Consider the following 23,928-nt stretch of genomic DNA (forward strand, 5'->3'; position numbering starts at 1 on the left):
TCTACTTTTATTTCTTATATATATATATAAATATATATATATAAATATATATATATATATAGAGAGAGAGAGAGAGAAAGAGAGAAAATAACAAAGTCATAATAGTCATCTCATCTAAAAACCATCTACTAAGAGTGTATCAAATTTTGGTCGTGCCCATACATCGATCCAACAAGACCACATATAGGTGATACTAATGTATAGTACTTAATTGAAAGGAATTAAAAGAAAGAGTCTTAAACTCATAACAACTCCACAATCTAGATAGTGGCAACGTCCTCGGAAAAGGCGGACCTACCCTTCTTGGATGATCAAAGGATCCAAGACTTCTTCAAAAAACATCAACGACCGAAACCTAAAATGTTGGGGAAAAGGAAAAATTGGGGTTAGTACACCACTTGTACTAAGTAGGAGACTATATGCACACATACTTTGAAATCATGCTAAGAAAATGGAACATTTCATAAAGTATGGACTTTTCATTTAAATCCTTCATGCACATTCAACAAAACCATACCGACCATTATTGCCTATTCATTAAGTCATAGGCATGTACATCATAAAACCAACAACATCAAACTAGTCAAGTCAACATGCATATCATTTAATTGCATACATAGTAAAGTAACTCTATCATCAAGTCATATTAACAATAAGCATGAGTAAGAGTACATTTCATTATAATCAAAGAAAGACAAATTCCCATGAACACCTATCAAGTCAACAAGTGCAATGACCAAGCAGAGCCCCATAACCTTACTCAATCAAGTAACCCAACAAGAATAGTGACTAACATCCTACTTCACATAGCATGGCATTTAGGTGTACATATCATCTTACTTTAACAATATAAACCAACACATATTCATAAGTGAACTAATAAACATATAGTATCAACATTGTGCAAGTTAATCATATACATGTCTTATAGTATTATAAGCATAATCATACATAAAAACATCCTCCTAAAACTCCCCTCAAGGCTAAATAGTGTTCTCATACCCCTACCTAGACTACGCTAGACCCATTAGGTTATCATAGTAAAAGTTCTATCCTTCAGTTCATTTTACCTTTTGGGAAAATCTTGCCCTAACCGACATAGACCATATAAGCTAATACAGAATCTGGTGTCATAAAACCCTACACCGAAGGAAGGCGGACTACTTCCCAAGGTAGTACAAAAACATGAAACATAGCAACTACGTGGATTCTCTGGATAGTATTCCTATGTGGGCAATATAGTTCAAGAACTTGGAGATATAGTTGGGACCCTTTTTATGCTACATGCATTATAGTCTCCAATCTCAAAAGTAAATTAGTGATCGTGCCTTACCTATGTGGGAAGGGACACTCCTCACTTTATTTCACTCGGTGATAAACTAGAGTCCATTTTTTACATATCTTTAAGCCTTTATTATCAATCATAGCTTAGTTTAGGTCATAGGGTATAACCCTTGTACAATCATCATCATCATAGTTTAATAAGAATTACATGAGTATAAATACTTTCATTACAATTCATATTGGTGAGTTTAGCACATTAACATCTTCATATTATGATAAGACACATTGGTAAATCATTCACCCTCCGTACAACATTTACATCTTAAGCCAAAACCTCACAATAATAATCAAGACATTTGAATTCAACATCATACCACCCTATCAATCCTAATACAAGGCATACTCCAATACAACATCATGACTTAATCACAATTAACCACATTTTGAAGTAAAGGATAGGAATTGTAAGACTTACCAAGTCTCCTTCATAGTTCATCATCAAGGTCATACCATAAACCCTCAATTCAACCCAATTTGGGTATAAAGCATCATAACTCAATAAACAAAATGATAACAAGACTAAAAGAATCACTACATAAAAATTCAATACTAGGTCAGAGCTTAAGACAATATACTTAGTTCAATTCACAACATACTTTATAACCTAGATCATCTTCTTAAGAACTAGTATGAAAAACTACTACTCATCATAATTATTTCATTATTAGTATAATTAACACCATCTATTAGTAATTCAATCAATAACCAAGTTAATTTAACTAAATACAACATAATTCATATAAAAATCAAACTTAGGGTTAAAGGTCAGGGGTCATCTTCTACAAACTAGACCAAACCATCAAGATATACCATAATAAAGTTAGAATACATGTTAATATATTAATAACATACATAATAAATCATAATAAAATCAATTCATAAAATGATTTTCGAGACTGAAAAAGACCTACATGAAAACTCAACTTTTGAAAAATACTTTGAAGGAACCCATTTTAGGAAAGAGGTCTCAAAGGTGAATTAGATCTCATACCTCAATGTTTGATGAAGAATTTATGGTGAAATAGTCCCTTTACATCCCCCAAATACCTCCCCTAGCTTGTCTTCAATGGTGTCTTCCAATAGAGAGAGAAAGAGGAGAGAAGGTAGAGAGCTTTGTTTTTAGAGTTGTAATTAGACTAATGGGGTTGACGTCTTTATATGGAGGTTTAATTAAGTTAATTAGTCTTCATTTAATCCCTAACTAACCAAAAAAAACGTTTATTAAATTTTTTAAACTAAGTTAAAACGTGCAGCAAAAACATGCAACTAACAGCCGGAACCCCGTCGACACCTCGTGGCTCAATCGACGGACCAGCCCCCCCTTCCGTGCTACACATCCGTCGATGAGTTCAGAGTGTGTGCAGAGGAGACCCTTCAATGAATTGGCTATGTTTTGGTCGACGTATGTCATCGACTCCCCGTTGATCAATACACGCCCTGTCATTTGCCTCTCGTGGGTGCACACTGCCCATGCATTGTTTGACTCTACTTGCAAGGGTCCTCCTCAAGGGCCCTTGGTTGGTCTTGGGGTGTCGTACCTGAATGTTTCAACAATAAATCGACTTAAACACATGTTATTCACCCTTCCACCAATTTTCATGGATTTTCAACTACTAAAATCTAGCCAAATAGGGTAAGACAAGCTAGTACCTCCATGAGCTTGTTTTTCGAACGTCATGGAGGTTCTTGGACGTTTTGGTTTCTAGACTTCCTAAATGACCTCTAAACATTAAAATAGGCATTAAAACAGTGTCTAGACCTTATGACGCTTATGTAAGGATCTAGAACACGCCTTGGATTTTTTAAGTGCTACATTATCCTCCCTTAGGAACATTCGTCCCCGAATGACACGAAAAAAGTCTTTCCAAGGAAGGAATAGACTCAAGACTCGAAGGCAAACCAACAATAATACATAAAATCATCAACCTTATCACTTACATAAGGCAATTCAAAACATCAATTACCACACAAAAGGATCATTATCACATTATGAGGAATTTCCTTCTCACAACAACAACATGATCTCAACTCTCTTTACATGAGTCAATTATGCAAAATTTAAACTTACCAACATGCTACATATCATTTCATAAAGACTCACCACATCAAAATGCACAAGATAACTCAAATAAGCATAAGAGCAAAATTTCAAGTTCAAATGCACAACTTTAGTGTAAAGCTATTCAAAAATGCACTTTTTTGCAAAACTTCACCAAAAATTAAAGCAACTTCAATTTTAGTCATCATTTTCATTATTAGTAAGAACTACAAACCTTAGTTATAAAATAGATGAAGGTAACAGGACTTCATGTCGGCTTCGGCCTCCCATGTTGCACCCTCAAGTAGGTGATTCTTCCATAACACCTTTACGGAAGCCACCTCTTTATTCCTTAACTTCTTGACTTGCCTATCAAGAATTTGAACCATAAATTCCTCATAAGAGAGGTTATCCTTAACACAAAGACCCTCATTAGGAATAGTAGACTCGGGATCACCAATACACTTTTAAAGCATGGAAACATGGAAAACCAGATGAACCGAAATTAATTCACTAGGAAGTTTTAATTCATAGGCAACCTTACAAATGCTTTGCAAGATTTCACATGGACCCACATAACAAGGACTCAACTTCCCTTTCTTGCCAAATCTAACCACCCCTTTCATAGGTGAAATTTTAAAATACACTTATCACCTTCTTCAAACTCCAAATCCCTTCTTCTATGACTGGCATAAGAATTTTGCTTTCTATAGGCCGTTTGCATCCGGTTCCTTATGATATGAAATTTGTCTAAAGTCTTATAAATCAAATTGGACCAAGAAGCGAAGCATCACCCACTTCAAACCATCCAATAGGAGACCTACACCTCATACCATACAAGGTTTCATAGAGATCCATGGAGATGGATGAATGAATACTATTATTATAAGCAAAATACACCAAAGACAAATGATTATCCAAATTTATCTTGAAATAAATAATACAAGCCCTAAGAATATCCTCAAGGGTTTGAATACTACGCTCCACTTGAGTATCCGTTTGGGGATTAAAAGCGGTACTTAACTTCACCTTAGAACCCATCCCTTCTTGGAATGACCTACAAAACCTAGATGTGAATTGTGCACTCCTATCGGATATGATGTATAACTGAATACCATGACGATACACAATCTCATCTATAAAGATCCTAGCATAATCTTCCGCCGAATAAGTAGACTTGACGGGAATAAAGTGAGCGGACTTGGTCAACCTATCCACAACCACCCTTATAGAGTCATATTGCCTTTAAGTTCAAGGTAAACCCACTACAAAAGGCATATTGATGTCTTCCCACATCCAAGTAGGAGAATGGATTTCTTATAGTAAGCCATGCGGCTTTTGATGTTTGGCTTTCACTTGTTGGCAATTTGGACACTCACCAACAAACTCCGCTATGTCCTTCTTCAAACTTTCCCAGCAATATACTTCCCTAAGGTCATGGTACATTTTTGTCGAGCCAAGATGAATGGAGTAGCGGGACCCATGGGCTTCCTCAAGGATTCGGTTTCTCAACTCTACTACCTTGGGAACACACAATCTTCCTTGATACCTCAAAACACCATTCGCTCCTAAGGAGAAAGCCTCATTAAGTATGTCAAGGACCGATTCCTTTAAATCCATCAATGATTTATCAAGGTGTTGTTCGGACTTCATCTCAACTACCAATGATGACTCGGAGTTATGATGGACCATGAAATCACCATTTGGAGAATCTTCCAGCCTCACACACAACCTAGCTAACTTGTGAACATCCTTCACTAGGTATTTCTTGGCTTCATTTGTGTGAGACACACTACCCATAGTCATATGACTTAGACCATTCTCAACCACATTGGCCTTGTCGGGGTGATAGAGGACACTCATGTCGTAATCTTTCAACAGTTGTAACCACCTTATTTGTTGGAGATTCAACTACTTTTGGGTAAAACACATATTGGAGACTCTTATGGTCGGTATAGACATCAACATGGACACCATATAAGTAGTGCCTCCATATTTTCAAGGCAAATACCACGGTCGCTAACTCAAGGTCGTGAGTTGGATAGTTTCTATCATGCACCTTAAGTTGCCTAGAAGCATAGATAATCACCTTCCTATGTTGCATAAACACTCATTCTAAACCAACTCGGGATGCGTCACAATACACAACAAAATCCTTTTTACCCTCCAGTAAAGACAATATTGGAGCAGAAGTAAGCCTATCTTTCAAAATTTGGAATCTTCTCTCATATGAGTCCGACCGCTCAAACTTCTTACACTTTTGGGTAAAAGTTGGACACAAAACCATCCACGAAGCTCTGATAATAACCCTCTAAACCAAAGAAACTCCCAATGTCGGTTGGAGTCAATGGTCTAGGACAATTTTTCACCGCCTCCATTTTCCTTGGATCAACTTCAGCTCCCTCTCTAGAGATGATATGACCAAGAAATGTCAGCGACCTCAACAAAAACTCATATTTGCTATACATGGAAAATAATAGATATTTTATAAGTACTTGTAACACTACTCTCAAATGGTTCATATGATCACCCTCATTTTTCGAATATACAAAGATGTCGTCAACGAAGAAAATGACAAATGAAATCTAGGTAATTTCAAAACACCCTATTCATAAGGTCCATAAACGCCACCGGAGCATTAGTGTTACCAAATGACATTACTAAGAACTCATAGTGACCATATCTAGTCTTAAATGTCGTCTTGGGTATAACCTCACCTCTCACCCTAAGTTGGTGATACCCCAATCTCAAGTCAATCTTAGAAAAGTAGCTTGCCCCTTGGAGTTGATTAAACAAGTATTCATTCCGAGGGAAAGGATATTTATTCTTAATAATGACTTTATTAAGTTGGTGATAATCAATCCACAATCTTAAGGACCCATCCTTTTTCTTCACAAACAAAATCGGAGCACCCAATAGAGAAATACTAGGTCTAATGAAGCCTTTGTCTAGTAAATCTTTAAGTTGAGCTTTCAACTCTTTCAATTTGGTCGGAGCTATTCAATCAAGAGGAACTGAAATGGGATTTGTATCTTGTAATAAGTCGATACCAAAATCAATTTTCCATTCAAGAGGAATACTGGGAAGATCATAAGGAAAGACCTTCGGAAATTCACTCACTACGGGGACTGACTCTATTGGAGGAATTCCGGATTCTAAATCTTGGACTCTCACAATATGGTATAGACAACCTTTGGAGATCATTTTGCATGCTTTTAGACAAGAGATGATACGACCTCTAGCAATCGAATTCGCTCCCTTTCACTCTACAACGGGCTCATTTGGAAAGTTAAACTTTAGTACTCTTGTTTTCCAATCTATAGAGGCAAAACAAGCATGCAACCAATCCATAACCAAGATGACATCAAATTCAAGAATATCAAGTTCAACTAGTTCTACATAAGAAACTATATGGGGCAACATTATTGGACAATTTCTATGCACCCTTTTTGCAACAACCGACTCACCCACCGTAGTAGACACTATAAAAGGTTCATGCAAAATATCAGGCAAAATGTAAAAAATTTAGCTACTAGAGGGGTAACGAATGATAATATAGCACCTCGATCAAGTAAGGCATATACATCAATAGAGAAGACTTTCAACATACAGGCCACCACGTCAGGAGAAGTGTGTTGATCACCCCTAGAGCGGAGAGCATAGAAATGGTTCTCCGTTGGAGCCTCATTTGAACCACTTGCTTGAGTTTGACCACTACCCTTCTATTTACCCCTCACAATAGGAAAATCCCTAACCTTATGCCCACTTTTACCACAACCAAAACAATTATCCGTCCCCTTAAGACAATCACCATAGTGCTTCTTGCCACACGTTCCACAAGTTGGTTTCTCGGTTGGTGAACTAGTTCCCTTTGCCTTGTTAGGCTTATGGTTAGACACCCTAATACCACTACCTTATGGAACTAGGAAAGAACTTACTTTATTAGAAACCCGTTTCTTAAATTTAGGCTTGTCATGTATCTCAAGCCTATTCTTTGAAGAACCACCATCAAAAGATCTTGTCCTCTTGGCATCTCTACTTTTCCTCTTAGCCTTTGACTCTTCCACATGTTTAGCATACACCATAAGAAAGGAAATGTTCATTTTTTCCTATAGCATAGCCGAATCAAACTCCTCCTGCAAATCATCTAACACCCCGTCATAAAGCGGCTCATTTCATCTCTAGGAGCAAAACCAAATAAGTAGCATATTTTTACAATTTAGTGAATTTTAAGGAGTATACATGTACACTCATACATCCTTGGCAAAGGTTGATGTACTCCACCAATTTAGCTTTCCTCATCTCCCTAGGAAAGAACCGATCAAGAAAAGCCTTCTTGAAGATCTCCCAAGTCGTTGAACCACCCCTTAATGGACTATCATCCCTCCATTGGACATACCATGCTTGAGACACATCTTAAAGTTAATAAGTGGATAACTCGGCCTTCTCACTAATAGAAAACCCCATAGAGAAAAGTATCTTGTAGACTTCATCGATGAACTCTTGGGGGTATTCTTCAACCTTGGTCCCGTAGAAAGTAGGAGGATTCATCCCAGTGAAATCCCTCAGACAGGAGGACATGGTTGCAACTTGTTGATGAGCTTAGGGTACCATTTGGTTTCCCGATTAACTTGGGTTGTCAGGGCTTGGGCTTGGACGGTAGTGGCTTGTGCTTGGGTAGTAATGGCTTTGGTACATTTGGAAGAGAGTGACCCTTATGTTCTCATCCGTCAAAGGAGGAGGATTTACCGGGGCTTGGTCATCATTCTCACCTTCCTCAAGAGGATAAACTTGATCACCACGGTGAGGAGTTTCCGCATTGGCAATCTCTTCTTCAAGTATTTGTGTCCCATTCCTTCGAGTACTAATTACCTATAATCATACTGAATGAATTAGATGAAAAAGTACACAATAAGTACAATCTAGTGGCACGATATTAGATTTCCAAGAAAGTGAGAGTTTCCTAAGCATCACGTAGGTTCCTATCCATAAGGGTGGCGCGCTTCACAATTTTTAATACGAACTTACATAGACGTGGTATATAGAGACATTGAATTATAGATAATTCCAACTCATGCTCTAATACCAAGTTTGCCAGATCCAGGCTTACCCTCTATAATTAACCGGCGTCATCGTCCTCTTTGAGGACTAAGACTAGCCACTTAGTTTAAATCATTACATTCAAAGGTCAAATTTAGCGGAAAATATAAAACTTTTATTTACTTCTACTTGGAGGTTTACATAGACCTCTCCATACACTTAGTATATATATAGAGAGAGTATACATAGACCCTTCATATCGGAAGATTACTTTGTCTTCTACTTTTATTTCACATAAATATATATACAGAAAATAACATAGTCATAATAGTTATCTCATATCATAACCATCATCAAAGAGTGTAACAAATTTGGGCCTCGCCCATACATCAATCTAACAAGACCACATATAGATCAAACAAATGTATAGTACTCAATTGAAAGGAAAGAAACAAAAGAGTCTTAAACTCAAAACAACTTCATAATCTAGATAGTGGCATCGTCCTCGAAAAATAAGGACCAACCCTACTCCGATGATCAAAGGATCCAAGCCTTCTTTTTGCTATTTTCAAAACACTTGAATGACCGAAACCTAAAATGTGGGGAAAAGGAAGAAATGGGGTCCGTACACCACTTGTACTAAGTATGAGACCATATGCACACATACTTTAAAATCATGCTAAGAAAAAGGGACATTACATAAAGTATGCACTTTTCATTTCAAACTTTCATCCACATTCAACAAAACTATACCAACCATTATTGCATATTAATTAAGTCATAGGCATGTACATCATAAAACCAACAACATCAAACTAGTCAAGTCAACATGCATATCATTTAATTGCATAAATAGTCAAGTAACAGTTTCATCAGGTCATATTAGTAAAAAGCATGAGTAAGAGTACATTTTATTATAACCAAAGCAAGACAAATGACCATGAACCCTGCTCAAGTCAACAAGTGCAATGACCAAGCAAAGCCCCATAACCTTAATCAATCAAGTAACCCAACAAGAATCATGATTAATATTCTACTTCACATAACATGACATTTAGGTGTACATATCATCTTGCTTTAACTATATAAACAAACACATATTCATAAATGAACTAATCAACATATAGTATCAACAATGTGCAAGTTCATCATATACATGTCATATAGTATTATAAGCATAATCATTCATAAGACCATCCTCCTAAGACTCCCCTCAAGGATAACTAGTGCGATGTTTAGGTAGAGTCTCATACCCCTACCTATACTAAGCTAGACCCTTAGGTTATCATAGTTAGAGTTCTATCCGTTCATTTCATTTGACCTTTTGGGAACATCTTGCCCTAACCGACATAGACCACATCAGCTAATGTGGAATCCGGTGTCATAAAACCTTGCACCGAACGAAGGCGGAATACCTGCCGAGGTAGTACCAAAACATGAAACATAGCAACTACGTGGATCAACTAGCTATTATTTCTATGGGGCAACATAGTTCAAGAACTAGGAGATATAGTTGGGACCCTCCTTATGCTACATGCATTATAATCTCCAATTTCAATAGTAGATTAGTTATTCTACCTTACCGATGTGGGAAAGGACACTCATGACTCTAGTTCACTCGGTGCTTAGCTAGAGTTCATTTTAGAAATGTCTTTAAGTCTTTATTATCAATCATATATTAGTTTAGGTCATAGGGTCTAACCTTTGTATAATCATCATCATCATAGCTCAATAAGAATTGCATAAGTATAAATCCTTTCATTACAATTTATATAGGTGAAGTTAGCACATTAACATATTCATATCATGATAAGGCATATTGGTAAATCATTAACCCTCCTTATAACATTTATATCTCTAGCCAACACCTCACAATCATAATCAAGACATTTCAATTCAAAATCATATCACCCTATCAATCCTAATACAAGGAATAATCCAATACAAAATCATGACTTAATAACAATTAACAACATTTTAAAGTGAAGGATAGGAATCGTAACACTTACCAAGTCTCCTTCATAGTTCATCATCAATGTCTTACCATAAACCTTCAATTTAACCCAATTTGAGTATAAATCATCATTACTCAATAACAAACATGATAACAAGACTAAAAGAATCACTATATCACAATTGAAGACTAGGTCATAGATTAAGATAATATACTTAAGTCAATTCAAAATATACTTTATAACCTATATCATCTTCTCAAGAACAAGCATGAAAGACTACATATCATCATAATTCTTTCATGATTAGTATAATTAATACTATCTAATAGTAATTCAATCAATAAAAAAGTTAATTGAACCAAATACAACCTATATCATATCAAAATAAAGCCTAGGGTCAAGAGTCAAGGGTCAACTATTACAAACTAGACCAAACCATCAAGATATACCATAATTAAGTTAGAATATATGTTAATCTATTCATAATATCCAAAACAAATCATAAAAAAATCAATTCATAAAACAATTTTTGAGATTGAGAAAGACCCACATGAAAATTAAACTTATGGAAATACTTTGAAGGAATCCTTTGAGGAAAGAGGTCTCAAAGGTGAATTAGATCCCATAATTATTTCTTCCAACAGAGAGAGAAAGAAGAGAGAGGGAAGAAAGTTTTGTTTTGAGAGTTGTAATTTAGGGTCTTTATATGGGGGTCTAATTAAGTTAATTAGTCTTCCATTATTCCCTAACTAACAACCAAAACCCTTAATTAATTGTTTTATACTAAGTTAAAGTGTGCAACAAAAACAGGCCACTCATAGATGGAACCCCGTCGATGCCTCGTGGCTCAATCGACGGACTAGCCCCCCCTTCCGTGCTACACATCCATCGATTAGTTCAGAGAGTGTGCAAAAGATCCCCTTCAACGAATTTTTTTAAGTGTTGGTCGATGGATGGCATCGACGCCCCGCCAGCCTCTCGTGGGTGCACACTGCCCATGTAGTGTTTGACTCCACTTGCAAGGGTCATCCTCAAGGACCCTTGGTTGGTCCTTGGAGAGTCTTACCCATAAGTTTAAACCATGAATCTACTTAAACACATGTTAGCCACCCTTCCACCAATTTTCATGTATTTCCGACTCCTAAAAGCAAGTCAAATAGGCTAAGGCACGATAGTACCTCCATGAGCTAGTTTTCTGAACGTCATGTACGTTCTTGGACGTTTTGTTTTCTAGATTTCCTAAATGACCTATAAATATTAAAATAGGCCTTAAAACAGTGTCTAGACCTTATGACACTTATGTTTGGCTCTAGAACACGCTTTGGATTTTCGAAGTGTTACAAGATTTTAGTTTCATTTTTCAAAATGGATGTATGGGAACTAATTATTCCCAAGAGTAAATGTGATTACATTTAAAATGAAGGGAAAGACTGATTTCAAAAAAAGTTCATAAGAAGTTTTGAGTACTATCTCTATTAAGAGAAATCTTTTGAGAAAAGATCTTAAAGTTTAGTATGAGGAAATGTTGTTAAACATAAGAACGAAGTTATATTTTAGGAGTAGCATTGAGCACTGTGTGGGGACGAGTTCAAAGAACTCAGAGTACTCTTAAATTATGTAGATAAGGTGGGTAGAAAGGCTCATACTTTTAAGCATATATTAGTGGATCCACTTAGTTGAGGATTTCTTAACTTCGTCTAGGTATAGAACAATTCTTGAAGCATGGGCGACAGGTTGTATCATCACATAGCTCATAATGATGGTTGTAGGTTAGAAAATCTTCCAATTAAGTTGTTCTTTTATCTTTACATACACACTAATTTATTATTGTATTTTCAAATACACTGAGTTGTCAATTATTCTTTTGAAAGCTTTCGTGATAATGCATCTCTATTGTTGCTTTTATATTGAAATGAGTTGAGTATTCCTGAGTTTGAGTATCCTTGAATTGAGGTGAGGTGAGGTGAGTTTGATTTCCTTTTTATCAGTTCAAGATTGCAGGTTATGTTCAATATCCCCTTTAGATGCCCACACATTTAATGTACTGTTTCATTTTACATGAATTGTTTCATGATGCACGTACAAGAGATCAGGATCATCAGCAGATGCTTCATCGATACCACTTGCAGTTCCAAAGTTGTTTGGTGAGCCCCGTTGCTTCTAGAGGATTCCTTATTTATTATATCAACTTTGTTAACATGATTGGGGGTCTTTTCTCGACATCCCTCATAGTATAAGAGACTTCATAGATAAACAGTAGTAGTTAAGACCTCTGCTTCATTTTTATTATTAATATTCTAGATTTGAGTTGCCGTTGTGACCTGTTTGGATATTCATAAATGTTCTAAGCTAAGTATTTGATACATATGAGTTAAACATCATATTTCTTTTTATATAATGTTGAGTAAGTTCCGATGAGAATTGACACAGGCCAAGGGTTCGCTTGAGGCCAGCAATGGTTCTAGCCACATCCAGGGTTTAGGCTTGGGACTTGACATAAATAGTCTAAAAAAATTAAATAAATGATAAAATATTGAAAATATTAGCTAATTATTTTGAACTAATAAAAATTTAAGAAAATTAAAACAATTGAAAACAAAACTTACATATATGTTATTCGAGTTTTTTTCGTTTTCAAATATTTGAAATTAAACTTAATAATATAAGATTAAATTTTTAAATATTTAGTGTAAATATTTAAATATACTGACGCACTAAAAGTGGTGCTAGACCTTAAGTTCGGTAAAAAATCACGTGTCTACAAATCTAATGAATTAAATTATGAATTCGAAAGGGAAAAATTACAGATCAATAAATAAATGTTTGTCTTATACAAGTATTATTGAATATGTAATTGTTACATTATGCCGTAAAAAGAGCTAAATTTAGAAAGAACTAAATTAGAAATAGCCAAAATTGAAATTTAGCAAGTTATGTTTGAGTTGTGAGTTTTGGGTCAACTTCAAACAACCATAATTTTCAGGGATGAGTTATGTAGCACCTCATATCCTAGATAGAACCGATTGCAAAAAAATAGAAGTTGTACGTGCCACCGACGGGCACCACCCACAGACCATAGAGAGACCCACGGGCCGTAGGTGGGTCCCTGAATGGCAACCTGTAACCCTTCCCAATAGATAACCAAAAATGTTGAAGGGTCGTCCCACAACCAAACCTACGGACCCTTAGGTAGACCACGAGCTGTGGTTTTTGACCCATGGATAGTGACCCTCAGGACCCTTCTCTGAAGGCATTCAACAATTGACAAGATAGACCTTCGGTCAGTCCATCGGTTGGCCCCAAAAACATTAAGTCAGGGGTCGTTTGGTCTTTTCTCTATGCGTTGGACCCTTAAATTATGTCGTTCTAGTCAGTTTTAACCTAATAACTTGATCAGAAATTACCCTAGTCAACTAAACCTCCGAAAATTCATCAAGTTGAATCCATAGAAGGAGAAAGAGTCGACCAACCCTCTCCGAGAAGACAACAAGGTTTCCTCCAGTTCCAACTCTGAAATCAAAATATTTCTCTCAAATTCCACATCAGGTATGTGGGATTTCACTAGTGGGTTCCTTTAACCCATTGGGTCGCTAGAATTATTGATTCTCTATGTCATGTTTAGACCTAGAGTTTCTAGAATTTCAGACTTATGTTGATTCAGTTGTTAGAAAAATTCAAATCAGAGTATTCTGTGTTTGGGATATTTTGCTTAGTTCTTTGCATAAAATTCATAATCCTAGTTGTGTAGATTTGTTTAGCTCATGAACTACACTTGCTAGGTCAGTGTAAATAGTTATCCATGCTCCTATTAAGAAAGTTTCATTATCAATATATTAATGTTACATTTTCTGTTAGCATGTCAATATTGAGTTATTCCTAGAAATTTAGTCATAATGTGTTGCTTACTTAATAAGTTAGGAGTAGGAAATTTTTATTATGTATGAGGAATGCCATGTCATACTTGTATGATCTTGTTTGATTGACAAATGGACATGAATGAGACCCATTTGCCAAGCTAATAAAGGTACATCTTTAAGTGTCCTTTGTCATTTTTATGCCCCTTGTTGAATATATTGTGTTATATATTTTTTTTTATATGTTTTTCTTTTTTAAGATTATTCGTATCATATCTTTTAAGAATTTATTCATTGATTTAGTTAGTTTATGCTTTCCATTTTTTACGTACTGAAATTTTTATTTAAATTTTACGATCATTATATCAATATTTTGTTTATTATTTTAATATTATTTCTCTTTTTTTTGTTAATTTATTCTATTATAATAAATATTGGTTTGAAAATTATTTTTTAGTTTATAAAATCAAATTATAATAGGTTTTCTAATCTTAGCAATAATTCTTTTAAAAAATATGAATAAAGTTTGTAAAATTACAAAAAAAAAAAATCGTTTAAGGAATAAACAATTAAAAATAATCATTTATATTTATAATTTCTTAAGAAATGTGTAATAAAAGTTAATAAACAAAATATTAATTAAATTTCACCTACCTTGAATTTTAAGAATAAAGATAACGTATAAATTGACGGAAATAATATGGATTTATGTTGGTGTTTATGGATGTATTTCCTTTTTGAATTTCATGACAATAGTGTCAAAACTTATGTAATTGTTTGTCAAAATCATTGATGTTATTTCCGTTATATTCACTTATTGAAGAGTATTTGTGGATTGAAGTGTGTTTGGATTATGAAATTGTTGAGAGAGAAAATAATTGAACATATTAAATTTCTACCTTCTATATTTTCATATTGATAATCTACTTTTTTTTATAATTTCTTAAGAAATTATAAATAGAATAACAGTTTTACTAATCTATACCTTAATTTTTCTGGGCAACATTATAAATTTTCTTTATACTTTTGTAAATAATTAATTTTATCATAAAATAGAAAATTATAATTAATTATATCTTTGAAAATTAAAAATTAATTTTATCTAATTATTTTTAACAATATAAATTATTAATATCGAAATAGAAAAATAATATCAAAATGTTAAAAATAAAATGAGTCAGGCAAGATTTTTTGAATTTCATATTTTTCATGAATTAAGTTATTTAAGTATGAAATTTGGAACAATTGTTAGAAAAGAAACCAAAGGAAAAAAATAGTAAAAAGAAGTAAGGGTCAGTCACCCTCATAGTCCAAAAACTACGTGCTCCCATAGGATAAGTCCCATATATGGGCAACATACTTAGTGATCACGTCATTATGCCTCCTCTCGATGGGGCGATAAATCGAACTCCACGGATAGATCTCATGGTTTTATGTCGATTACTAGTGGCTCCCACAATCAGATTCTAGTGTATTGACCAGGTTCTCAATTATAGTTCAGAATTCAGTATCCGGTTATTACGTTCAATTAGTTCAGCATTCTGTATATTTCAATATCTCATTCATGTTAAGATTATATCATTGCTCTTATTGCTTTGTTCAGTTATGTATAATGTTCAAGTTTATCCTATCTTGCATGCTCAATACAATTCAAGTACTAATGCATACTTAGCTACATCTTCTTGTGATGTAGGTTCATGTTTCCGACATTCTAATCACGCATAGATCTGTTTCAGATCTCTAGTTCAACAGTATTAGCTAGTGGTGAGTCTTTATTCCTCGAGGATGATAGATATGTTTAAATGTATTTTCAGTCTTTCAGTTTCAGTTTTTCTAGAGTTAGTTGGGTACATGTCCCAGCATCTCTAGTCATTTAGAGACTTATATTCAAAAATAGTTAGATTTAGGTTTAATTGAGTTTGATCTTTCGGTTGTCATTAAAAATAGTTAATTATATATTCAGACTTATAATGAGTATTCCCCGTCATTTCTCTTCATGTCATGTTTTATGCTTCTGCACATATTTATCTAATTTTAGTTATCTTAGCATGCTTATGATATGACAACAGGGTTAGCTAGGGGTTATTCTTGATCCTTGATCTCGTGTTAACGTCTAGGAGGCAGCATCGGGGATTGACAAACTTGGTATCAAAGCACTAGCTTTAAGACTCCTAGGATGTATGGAAAGCCGCACTAAGTAGAGTATGTTTCATGGCTGTGAAGAGCGCCTCACATATGAGAGGGAGGCTACAAAGTGTTTTTAGGAAAAACTTTACTTTCTTGATATTCTTATCTTGCGCGGGTATGATCTCATTTCTAATCCATCGTCATGCATTTCAGATCACGCCTCTTTGTAGATCTTACCCAAGGAATATTAATGCATGCAACATTGACGCACTTTCTCCAGCACCATATCATGAGGTTTCAGATGCAAAGTTTTGGAACACCATTCAAATTTTGGCCCAGATTGTAGTAAACAAGAACAATCAGGACGTTCTTGTTCCTGCAAATGCTAGTGGTAGATCAATAGCAGCAAGGGTCCGTGATTTTATTAGGATGAACCTACATGAGTTTCTAGGGTCGCAAGTTGGTGACGATGCCTAAAATATAAATAGTCGTTTAACTATAAGAATAGGACTAAAATGGTCTTTTAACTATACGCTTAACATATATAGTCCTTTAACCATTCAAAAACTTGTCAGCTTTGGTCCCTTAACTATACACTTACCAATTTTAGTTTCTTTAACTATAAAATTACCGATTTTACTCCTTTAAGTATTCAAAAACTTATCAGATTTTGTCTTTGTCCATTTCTTCAACACAAATACCTTAGATTTATATTAACAAAAATATTCATGAATTAAATCCTTAACCCATTTTCGAAGTTGTTTCTCAGATTTGGTCTTTGTCCATTTCTTTAATACAAATAACATAGGTTTATATTAACAGAAATATTCATGAAATTAAATTTTTGACACATTTTTAAAGTTGTTTTCCTATCCCCACCCTTTTTTCTTCAAACGACTGTCATGAAAAGAACAATAACATTTACGATTTAGAATAAATTAATGAGGAAACAAGATATAAGTCCTAATTTTTTTCAATAGAGGATAAAATTAAGCATATAATTGTTGTTAATGACTTGAAGTCGCACTTGAACATTTTGATTAGATTTAATTTTATTTAATTTACTCAAATTATTTTTGTAAAATAAAATGAATAGAAAAATAAAATTGATCTATTTAAAAACAATTAAACAAATTACAAATATACTTTTTTATACATTTAAATTTCTGAAAAATTAAACAAATTCCGCTCATTGAAGTCGTAGGAGTACAAACTTTGAATTTAACGAAGAATAATTCTTTTCATTTTATAATAAAGTTTATCATATTCGATTCATTAGTAGCAATAAATGTGCTTCATTTTATTCTCTGTTGAATAACATTATGACTTATATTTTCTCTACTCGTGAATTTTATTTTCAATCGTTAAGGTTAAGGTTCTTCGCATACGAAAATGAAGTGGATCGAGAGAAACAACAGAAAAAGATTTAGTTTCTCGAGATATGGACTCCATTAATATAAAAGTAAGATATGTATATTAAAAAATAAAAAAGACCAAACCTGACAAGGTTTTGAATACTTAAAGGACTAAACGCGGTAAGTGTATAGTTAAGGGACAAAAGCTGAAAAGTTTTTGAATAGTTAAAGGACTATATTCGTCAAGTGTATTATTGAGGTACAATTTTAGACCTACTCCAATAGTTAAGGTACTATTTATGCCGTTTTCTCGATAGAAGTAACTACAACTAATAGGGTAGAGTTGGCGTCCTACCAGCTCAAGGATGTAGCTCACATTTGGTTTATGCAATGGAAATATAATAGGGATGAGAATGTTGTTCCTATAACTAAAGAGTGTTTTATCAGAGCTTTTTTGGACAGGTTCTTCCCAAGAGAGTTGAGGAAGGCTAAGGCTCGGGAATTCTTGAATTTGAGGCAAGGTAATATTTGGACAGGTTCTTCCCAAGAGAGTTAAGGGATACTGCAAATGAATCTAGTTATGTCTTTCACACTAGCAAATGAAAGTAACCCTAGAACATAACATTCGACTAAATGAAGAAATATATTCAATAAAAGTTTTTGAGATGGATCAAAGTGTAATGTAAATACAACACAAATATGTACTACATTTACATAAAACTAATTGATTACGACTTAGGCTGTTGTGATATAGATTGAACACTTCATAATAAACAATTCATCTACTTTACACCAAATTAATTCAAATAAAACAACAATAGATGCAGATACTAAAGGCAGATAAAAATTTTGTGATACCACTACTGTTCATTTGCACCTAAGCACCAACAATCGTATATACAACATCCTTCACAAAATGTGTCCTTTACCACTCCAAATCCCCAAAAGACCATGGTAAATAACTTTTCCACTAGGATAAGACTTGTCTCCAGACTACAACAACAACATATCCAATGAAATCCCAGAATGCAACTAAAATCCAGTATTGACATTATATTTGTGGCAAATGCAGTTGAAATTAATTTCAGCCTAGTAGCGAGTCATTTTAATTATTACGCAAGTCATTAGTTGAACCACCACCAACAACTCTATTTTCATTCCCCATATGCAAAAAAAAACAAAGTAGTAAGAAAAGAAAGATCCAGTCGCTGCTGTGACTTGTGAATGTTGCGTGCTGCAGTTTCTCCAAAACTCAATTACCCTTTCATCCAAACATCTAATTTTTTTCACAACAATCTTGCACAAATTCTACAAAAAAATCGACAACAATGGTTTAAGAAATACGTACCATTTTTCGACGTCGGTGGACAACGATGGTCTAAGCTTCTAAGGCGAGAAGATTAACTATTGAAGACGAGAAGATGAGAAGGCGGTCGGCGCTTCTCAGTATAAGTCTTTGAGACGAGAAAGCTGAAGAAAGTTTTGAATATTTGGGGCTTTAGGAATTAGGTTTTACACTTTACAATTATATTTAGTGATTTTAATTTTAGTTACTGACTTACTATCTAGTGTTGTAAATTCATTTTTAAAATGTAAATATTTTGTGTCAAATTCAAAAATATATAAGCATTATTAATTATGTAATATAATTTAAAAATTATAAAATTTATAAAATGAAACTTCAGATCTTCGGTGCACCATAGTTTTGGGACCCTTGGACCAAACTCCAAATCGAAGAACCAAAGTTTCAAACAAGAAACCAACACCGAACTGAAACACCGAAGAATTGACATCGAAAAAACCAAAAAATTTTGGTTCGGTTTGATTTTTTGGTATTTACTCCCACACCTACATATGGTTGTCGATTCCAAGGCGCAAATAAGTAAGTTCCTATTTGGGGTATACGACTTGGTGAAAAACAGAGTGCCGAAATGATATATTGTTGGATTATATGAACATCAGTAAGATCATGTCTCATGCTCAGTAGGTTGAGGGAGATAAGCTTAGGGAGAAGGCTAAGGATAATACGAAGTCTAGGATAGGAAACTATGAGTACTCACAATAGAAATCGGGTGGTAGAATTCGCTCGCAATTTCAGTAGAATTCTTCAGCCTTAACACCTTCATCAGCTAGTGTTCCATCCTCAAGTTTTCGATAGGACCATAAAGATAGGGAATCAGGCTCTAATTCTCATGAAAGTGTTTCAGTTACTACCAAACTTGTCCAAAGTGTGGTAAGAATCATCCAGGCGAGTGGCTTGTAGGAAAGGATGGATGTTTTAAGTGTGGTCAGAGTGGTCAAAGATTGAGGGGTTTCTCTTCTTCTAAACAGGTACAAGGAGGTAATAATAGTAGGGCTCAATCTACAACTTCAATAGCACCAGCAGCTCACCCACATAAGTAGGGTACTAAATCTCCTACAGCTGGAGGCCTGCTCCAGAACAGGTTGTATGCTCTCCAGGCTTGCCGGGATCAATAAGATTCACCTGATGTGGATACTATTACGTTGCAAGTCTTTCATTTAGATGTTTATTCTTTGTTAGATCTGGGGGCTACCTTTTCCTTCATAACCCCTTATATAGTAGTAAACTTCGATTTCAGTCCATAAAATCTTTCTGAAACCTTCTCAGACTCTACTCTAGTTGGTGACCCAGTAATAGCTAGACGAATATATAGAAATTTCCCCATCATAGTTTTATAGAAAGTCACCTTAGTAGACCTTGTAGAGTTAGAAATGGTAGACTTTTATATTATTCTAGGCATGGTTTGGTTACATTCCTATTATACCTTAGTCGATTGTTGAACCACGATCGTTAGTTTTATGTTTTTAAATGAGCAAATCTTAGAATTGAAGGGTAGTAGGACAACACCCACGGGTCGATCCATTTCTTACCTTAAGGCCAGATTGATGATCTCTTATCTTTATTTCTATCATTTCGTTCGAGTTAGGAATTCAAACTCCGAAACACCAACTCTTAAGTTAGTTCATATGGTTAATAAATTCCTAGAAGTATTTCGGGGAGATCTTCTCGAAGTTCCTCCCAAATGGGAAATTGACTTTGAAATGGATCTTCTTCCGAATACTCAACCTATTTCTATTCCTTCTTACAAAATGACTCTTGCGGAGCTTAAGGATTTGAAAGAGAAGCGAAAGACCACCTAGATAAGGGTTTCATAAAATCTAGCTAGTGTTTGGCCATAGGTTTCCATATATTTCTGGCAAATATTATTTGGGTTAAAATTTGGGTGAAATATCACCATATGTTTAGACATAGAATTTAGGATATATATTTCACTGTTTTAGGAAATATGATTTGTTTTACTCGATTTCAGAAAAATATTTATTTGTTTGTTTATTTATTTTGTAAGAATTTATGACTTATTAGAGTCGCCACTTAATTTTGCACTTAATTTTGAGAAAATTAAGAAAACCTTTATTTTCAAAAGACTTAAACAGATTAAATTGATTTTAAAATAATTTAAAGGGTTAGGGGATTCATATTAATGTTTTAGAAAGGTCTTGAAAGCACCTAAGACTTCCGCTAACACGTGGTTTTCCAACAACTAATTTAGTTTGGCTAAGACTTAAAATTGCGATAAAAATATTTTTAGAGTTGTTTAAAATTTAATGTCTAACTTTTAACTAAGTGAAATACCTAACTTGAAGAAATTATTTTGAAAACTACTTAAACTTGATTTTCTTTTAAGTTGTTTAAAAAAACGGCGTTTGTGGGGATTTGGAAGTTTATTGACTTAAAACTAATTAACGAATAAATTAAATAAGAAACAAGAAATAAGAGAGGGGGAAAGAGATTTGGTCCCAAATCCGGGTTATGTTCGCCTTGACCGGTTTTTGGACCCACCTATTTTGGGTTTTTGACCCATTTTTCTTCCTTTCGTACCTGCTCAGACCAAGCAAATAATAATACAAGGTAAATACAGAAAAGTAAAAGACGACAATGGCTTAGGCCCATTACAAACAAAAATACAAAATCAGAAAAAATGAGTTGGGGTCTTCTAATCCCAACTTCTTCAACTCTTCAACTTGCTTCGAATTCTTCATTTTTGAAACCTGTTCGTCGGTATTAAAGGGGCTTGTCTCGATAAGGAAATTTAAGCCTTTATGGCTCATCCAAAATGCAAGAGAAGGAGATAAGAGTTCATGGCAAACCCAAGAGGATTTCACATGCCACAAAGTAAATGAAAGGAGTTAATATATAATCCAACTAACATAAATGCAAGAAGAACAAACTAACTTAATGGAAAATACACATCTTTTAAAAGATGCATACTAACGAACAATCCCACTAAAGGGAATCATACAGGAGCATACTGGACAACAACCTTTACAGAAGAAAATAAATAAACAAATAATATATAAAGAAAATAAAATAAATAAGATATACATTGTAGTCACTTAAGATTAATAGTATGTTAATTAATAACCAACATAGAAATAGCAAAATGGAGAAAAAGAGTACAACTTAAAGAAAATCGAAAGAAAAAATAATCACATGTGTCAATATCCATTTTTGAGCCAAACTGGAAGTACTGGAGAATGTATTCATGTACTGTGCCCTTGATAAAGTTATCAACACTAACTAACAAAACTAACATGAAATTTACCAGAAGAGATTAACATAGAAAACTAAATAAGAGGGCAGATTATTATGTGAATTCTAACTACCATGAAAGATAAAATCACTTTAGATAATGCTTAAGTCATGGCCGCAATATTCAGGAGAAAAACAAGAATTATTTCATCACAATATTCAAACAAAATTTTAAATTTTATCAAGCATATACTTCCACTACTCATATAAATAAAAACATGAATTGTTTGAAAAAATCTGTAACGACACAAAGCATTAAGACTCATTTTGTGGTAACTTTGAAGATGAGAAAGTAAGGTTACACTTGAAGATTGTTAAGATTCAGTTGATTATTTAAAAAAAAGACAGCCACAACATAACAACAATGGTAGCTTATTTTAGATAAACCAGAAGAGTGAGATAAAGTAGCGACCAATAGGCTAAAAAGGTTTAAGCAAAAATGAGAATTAAATCCCTTCTAAATAGAAACCAAACTTGAATAAGAAAGCAGATTGCAACAGCATGTAATCAGCAAATACTTGAAAAATCTGAAAGAAAACACAATATAGCACAGAAGAGCCAATCATCGAGCTGATTTAGACGTTCAAACTAAAACATCACTAGCGATGTTTAAACAGAATACATAGGACAGCCACATAGCAAGACTTTTCGACATCGGAAGAATCATATCAAAATAGAAAAAGAGATGGGAAGAATGTTATAAACGAGAAAATGTTACCTTTTTCCGGGCAGCGAATCGAGACGACGAGCTGGAGAAGTACTTTCCAAGACCTTGTATTCTAAAAATAATGGAGTGAAACCATGAAACTAGGGCGAATATATTGAACAAACATTCCCCGGAACTCGAGCTTCAACGTAAAAATCTTGAATGAAAGCTTTCAGAGTAGTTACTTAAAGAGTTCTCACCAAAAAGATTTCCTAGATTATCTAAATCAATTTTTTTTATATAAGCTTATAACTCTGTTATATTCTATCTCTTTTCTCCAACAAGTTATTGCCAATTATTTTTCCCAAATTTCTTGCAACCTTTTTTTCCAACCAAATACAACTTAGACAGTGAAGAAGAAAAAGCTATTTATAGATGAAAAATTGGGGTAGATTTTGAAATGGGGAAACAAGATGAATTTTCACATTCGAAATTCAAAATCTCCACCCTAAAAGATAAGGTTGCCAGCTCCATAATTGTACCAAATCTGTACAATTTTCAACAAAAAAACAAGGATGGCCGTTGATTTGAGGATCAAGGATGCTCGAGCAACATGATTGCTCCACCTGGGCGACTAGAGTACGGAACAAGATATAGATGAGAGAGTACACACTAACGATTGATGGATCTTGGGTTGCAACTTGGATCACGTTGTTGGGTCACGATTTGAAGTTCTGGGGGCAAGGATCAGGGTACGCTGGGTCTTTTTGTGAATCAAAATTGGACCGGGTCGTCTGGGAAATAAAAAAAATATTCGGGAAAAATTACTTAAATACATTTCATTACTTATCTTAATACCCATTTATCCCTACTTATTATAAAAATTTTAAAAATTCCTTATTTCCCCCAATTAAAATAATATGAAAGATACATAAAGATTTCCCACCCTTTTTTCAG

At 34.2% G+C, this 23,928-nt stretch overlaps 1 long non-coding RNA gene across 1 annotated transcript; it reads right to left on the reverse strand.

Moving 5' to 3' along the window:
• Positions 1-88: 88 nt before the first annotated feature.
• On the reverse strand, positions 89-23,703 carry LOC107001796. Its single transcript, XR_001454452.2, has 3 exons — positions 19,062-23,703; positions 10,432-10,473; positions 89-355 (listed from the first exon to the last, which is right to left on the reverse strand). It is a non-coding gene; the product is annotated as an uncharacterized LOC107001796 (long non-coding RNA).
• Positions 23,704-23,928: the final 225 nt, after the last annotated feature.

The sequence above is a fragment of the Solanum pennellii genome, chromosome 10 (assembly GCF_001406875.1).
Source record: "Solanum pennellii chromosome 10, SPENNV200".
Taxonomy (NCBI): Eukaryota; Viridiplantae; Streptophyta; class Magnoliopsida; order Solanales; family Solanaceae; genus Solanum; species Solanum pennellii.